Below are 5977 nucleotides of genomic sequence, written 5' to 3' on the forward strand. Positions count from 1 at the left end.
GATTAGTAGAACTCTTAGGCCGCGAGGGCTCTTCTGTGAAGGGACCCTCTTGAGCTGATGGGGTGTGAAGATGCTCCAAGCACACATTGCTGGGAATGGGCTCCCGCTTGGAACCAATCTTTGCCAGGTCATCCGCTGCCTGGTTCTTCAGTCGGGGAATGTGGTGGAGCTCTAGCCCTTCAAACTTCCTTTCTAACTTTCTCACTGCATTGCAATAGCCAGTCATAGCCGGGCTTCTGATGTCCCACTCCTTCATCACTTGATTGACCACCAGATCTGAGTCACCATAGACCATTAGGCGACGGATGCCGAGTGAAATGGCCATTCGCAACCCATACAGAAGTGCTTCATATTCAGCTTCGAATTGAGGTAGTAATCTGCACTTCGGGTAACTTTTGGGTGGTCACTCGAGGTCGTATTCCTTGGCTGCCAGGACGTTAGTCCATCTATCATTGAGCAGATCTTGATCAGCTTGAAGCCGTTGCTGCTTCTTTTTCAGGATCCTTGCAGTGGCTATTAGCCGGCGCTTAAAGCGCTCCTGCTCGAGAGGTTCCTCAGGCACGATAAAATCCTCATCGCCGAGGCTCACCTCATCCTCGAAGAGTGGATGATAGTTACTGTCCTCCGAGTCTTCGTGTTCGGCCTGTTCATCAAGGCTAACTCGCTCATCTTCCCGTTCGTCCTGTTCGGAAGTTGGCTCAACGGGGTCTTCATTATCTTCGGCATCGTCGAGAGTATTGTTTTCTCCTGTGCCGGCATTGCTATCTTTTTCACGGTGTGACTTAGAGCGGCTCCGCTGTCGTCGGTGCTTTGGCTGTATCTCAGGAGGTTTATCTTCCACTGGGTCTTCTTTGTCATCGCCGTTAACTTCTTTAGGTGTGTCCACCATGTATACGTCGTAGGAGGAGGTGCCGTCCAGCGCCTGGTAAATGGCGGGTTTTGGGCCTGCTGCTCTTCGGCATCGTCGTCCATACCGTCGATGTCTTCGGAGTCGTAGTTGAGCATGTCGGTTAGATCTTCGACAGTGGCTATTAAGTGGGAGGTAGGTGGGAAACAAAATTCCCCGTCATCATCCCCCAGTTCAAACCGGATATAATTCGGTTGTGAGTCCCCTGCTAAAGAGAGGGTTTTTAATGAGTTTAGCACATCGCCTAAAGGTGAGTACCGGAAGATGTCCGCGTAACTGAATTCGACGATCGGCGCCTGGTAAGGCTCGGCAGACGTGGATGCATGTAGTTCGGAACCAGTGACCGGAGATGAATCCGGGGGTCCGGTGACGCAGACCCTCTCGAAGCTAAGTCCGTGTGCGGTTCCAACGCAGATGAGTCTGCGGCTTCCGTGGCGGGGTTAAGCTTCCCGTCTTCGGATGGCACATGCTTTTTCGGATCTAGGGCCAGAGCACTTATAGGCGCAATCTCCTGGGTATGGTCTGATGACAGATTTAGGTCATGTTCATCGCGGTGGCAGGGAGCGGCTGCCATGGGCTCAAATCCGTCGAAGATCAAGTCTCCGCGGATATCAGCGTCGTAGTCCAAGCTTCCAAACCTGACCTGACGGCCAGGGGCGTTAGCTGTCGATCTGCTCTAGATGGCCAAGCGAGTTGGCCCGCAGTGCTAAGCCACCGAGTACGAAGATCTGGCCAGGGAGAAAGACATCCCCCTGGGCAGCATTGTTATAGATGATGGATGGAGCCATCGAACCTTCTGATGACGGCACATTGGAACTCTCAATGAAAGCACCAATGTCGGTGTCAAAACCGGCGGATCTAGGGTAGGGGGTCCCGAACTGTGCGTCTAAGGTTGATGGTAACAGGAGACAAGGGACACAGTGTTTACCCAGGTTCGGGCCCTCTCTATGGAGGTAATACCCTACTTCCTGCTTGATTGGTCTTGATGAATATGAGTATTACAAGAGTTGATCTACCTCGAGATCGTAATGGCTAAAACCCTAGAAGTCTAGCCTATATGATTATGTTTGTTTCTACGGACTAAACCCTCTAGTTTATATAGACACCAGAGGGGACTAGGGCTATACAAAGTCAGTTACAAAGAAAGGAATCTTCATATCCGAATGACAAGCTTGCCATCCACACCAAGGAGAGTCCCATCCGGACACGGGTGAGAGTCTTCGGTCTTGTATCTTCATAGCCCATCAGTCCGGCCCACGTCCAACAGGCCGGACGCCCGAGGACCCCTTAGTCCAGGACTCCCTCAGTGGGCGCCCCCCAGGGCTTGTGGCCCACTGGTGCAGCCCCTGGCGTGTTCTCAGTGCCAAAAATTCTCAAATATTCTATAAAAAATCATACTAAATTTTCAGGGCATTTGGAGAACTTTTATTTTTGGGACATTTTTTTATTGCATGGATAATTCAGAAAACAGATGAATAATACTGTTTTTGCTTTATTTTTCTAAATAATAGAAAGTAAAAAGTGGGCATAGAAAGTTGTGCTTTCTAAATTCATCCATCTCATACCCATCCAAAAGGAATCCATTAACAAGGTTGATCAAGTCTTATTAACAAACTTCTTCCGAATGACATGAAACCGAAGAATCTTCGAATAACACTAGGTTACCTCAACGGGGATATGCATGTCCCCAACAATTAGAATAACATATTTCTTTTTGACAGTAGGAATAGGGAATTCAAAACCTCCAATAGCGATAATTGAATTTTTTTTCAATAGAATTGATGCTATTCACTTGAGGTTGTTTCTTCGGAAAGTGTACCGTATGCTCATTACCATTAACATGAAAAGTGACAATGCCCTTGTTGCAATCAATAACAGCCCCTGCAGTATTCAAAAAGGGTCTACCAAGGATGATTAACATACTGTCGTCCTAGGGAATATCAAGAATAATAAAGTCCGTTAAGATAGTAACATTTGCAACCACAACAGGCACATCCTCACAAATACGTATGGGTATAACAATTGATTTATCAGCCATTTGCAAGGAGATTTCAGTAGGTGTCAACTTATTCAATTCAAGTCTACGATATAAAGAGAACTGCATAAGACTAACACTGACTCCAAGATCACACAAAGCAGCTTTAACATTGTTTCATTTAACGGAGCATGTTATAGTTGGTATTCCTGGATCTCCAAGTTTCTTTGGTATTCCACCCTTAAAAGTATAATTAGCAAGCATGGTGGAAATTTCAGCTTCCAGTATCTTTCTTTTATTTGTAACAATTTCCTTCATATACTTAGCATAAGGAGACATTTTCAAAATATCAGCCAAATGCATATGCAAAAAGACAGGTCTAAGCATTTCAACAAAGCGCTCAAAATCCTCACCATCCTTTTTATTGGATGGTTTAGGAGGAAAGGGCATGGGTTTCTGAACCCACGGTTCTCTTTCTCTACCACGCTTCCTAGCAAAGAAGTCTCTCTTATCATAAAGTTTATTCTTAGGTTGTGGGTTATCAAGATCAACATCAAGTTCAGTCTCCACATCATTATCATTACCAGGTTGAGCATCAGCATGAACATCATCATTAACAATATCACTAGGTTCATGTTCATTACCAAATTGTGTCTCAACATCAGAAATAGAAATATCATTTAGGTTCTTAGGTGTGTCTATAACAAGTTCACTAGAAGCATGCAGAGTCCTACCAATTTTCCTTTTCTTTTTATTAGAAGGACTAGGTGCTTCAGTATTAACTCTCTAAGAATCTTGCTCAATTCTCTTAGGATGGCCCTCAGGATACAAAGGTTCCTGAGTCATTTTACCTCCTCTAGTCATGACTCTAACATTATGATCATTGTTCTTACTATTCATCTCAATGAGCAAATCATTTTGTGCCTTAAGTACTTGTTCTACTTGAGTTTTTACCATAGAAGCAAGTTTACTGATAAGCTTAAGATCATTAACAGTTCTACACATATAATCACCCAAGAGTTCTAGCATATAAGCATTATGTTTCAATTGGCTACTTACATAAGCATTGAAGTTTTCTTGTTTAATAATAAAGTTATCAAATTCATCCAAGCATTGACTAGAAGACTTATTGTAAGGAATATCACCTTCATCGAATCTATAGAGAGAATTTACCTCTACTACATGTGTCGAATTATTAAGACCATGTATTTCTTCAATAGGCGGTGAATTCTTAACGTCTTCAACTTTAATACATTTTTCTTTCATAGGTTTCTTTGCCACTTGCGTATCTTCAAGACTGAGAAATAGAATACCTTTTTTCTTTGGAGTTGGCTTAGGAGGTGGTTCGGGAAGAGTCTAATCATTATCATTCCTTAATATATTATTCAATATTTTTTCAGCTTGCTCAACAGTTCGTTCCTTGAAAACACAACCAGCACAACTATCTAGGTGGTCCCTAGAAGCATCGGTTAGTCCGTTATAAAATGTATCAAGTATTGCATTTTTCTTGAGAGGATGATTAGGCAAAGCATTAAGTAATTGGAGAAGCCTTCCCCAAGCTTGTGGGAGACTCTCTTCTTCAATTTGCACAAATTTAAATATTCCCTCTAAAGAAGCTTGTTTCTTATGAGCATGAAAATATTTTTCAGAGAAGTAATAAATCATATCTTGGGGACTACGCACACAACCAGGAGCAAGAGAAATTAAACCATATCTTAGCATCACCATTTAGTGAGAAAGGAAACAACTTAAGAATATAGTAATATTTTTCCTTGTGAGAAAATAGGGTGTCTATATCATTCAATTTAGTAAGATGTGCCACAACAGTTTCAGATTCATAACCATGGAAAGGATCAGATTCAACCAAAGTAATTAACTCAGGATCGATAGAGAATTCATAATCCTTATCAGTAACAAAGATAGGTGAAGTAGAAAACTTAGGATCATATTGCATTATATGATTCAAAGATTTTTCTTTCCACTTGCATATTAATTTCTTAAGATCATCTCTATCCTTAAAAGCAAGAAAGTCCCTAGCTACCTATCCATCCATAACATAATCCTTAGGTATAACAGGAAGTTCATATCTAGGAGAGCTAGTCTTATTAGGTGTTTCAAAGTTTTCAGTTTCAATAATTTCATCAGTTTCAGAAATATCGTCATCCTCAGCATAATCAATAGTTCTAACTCTAGCAAGGTGTTCATCAAGTAATTCACCCAGTGGCACAGTTTTATCAAGCAAAGTAGTAGCATCATAAGCATCTTTCATAGTAGAAGTGGCATCATCAATAACACGTGACATATTGGAATCAATAGCAGGTGTAGGTGTCGCAAGCTTACTCTAAACAGAAGATGAATCGAGTGCAGAGCTAGATGGCTGTTCCTTACCTCCCCTCGTAGTAGAGGGAAAAATCTCGGTTTTGTTGTCTTTCAAATTCCTCATAGTGATCAACAGATATAAATCCCAAGTGACTCATAGAATAGAGCTATGCTCCCTGGCAATGGCGCCAGAAAAAGGTCTTGATAACCCACAAGTATAGTGGATCACAATAGTTTTCAAGGGTAGAGTATTCAACCCAAATTTATTGATTCGACACAAGGGGGGACAAAGAATATTCTCAAGTATCAGCAGCCGAGTTGTCAATTCAGACACACCTGAAAGACTTAATATCTGCAGCAAAGTATTTAGTAGTAAACTAATATGAAAGTAATGATAATGGTGGCAGAAGTAACAGTAGCAGTTTTGTAGTGATTGTAATAGTAGCAACGGAAGTAACTTAGCAAAGATCAATATGTGAAAATCTCGTAGGCAATGGATCAGTGATGGATAATTATGTCAGATGGCATTCATCATGCAACAATTATAACCTAGGGTGACACAGAACTAGCTCCAATTCATCAATATAATGTAGGCATGTATTTCAAATATAGTCATACGTGCTTATGGAAAAGAACTTGCATGACATCTTTTGTCCTGCCCTCCTGTGGCAGCGGGGTCCTAATGGAACTAAGGGATATTAAGGCCTCCTTTGAATAGAGAACCGGAACAAAGTATTAACACTTAGTGAATACATGAACTCCTCAAACTACGATAA

The sequence above is a fragment of the Triticum urartu genome, chromosome 6 (genome assembly GCF_003073215.2).
Source record: "Triticum urartu cultivar G1812 chromosome 6, Tu2.1, whole genome shotgun sequence".
Lineage (NCBI taxonomy): Eukaryota > Viridiplantae > Streptophyta > Magnoliopsida > Poales > Poaceae > Triticum > Triticum urartu.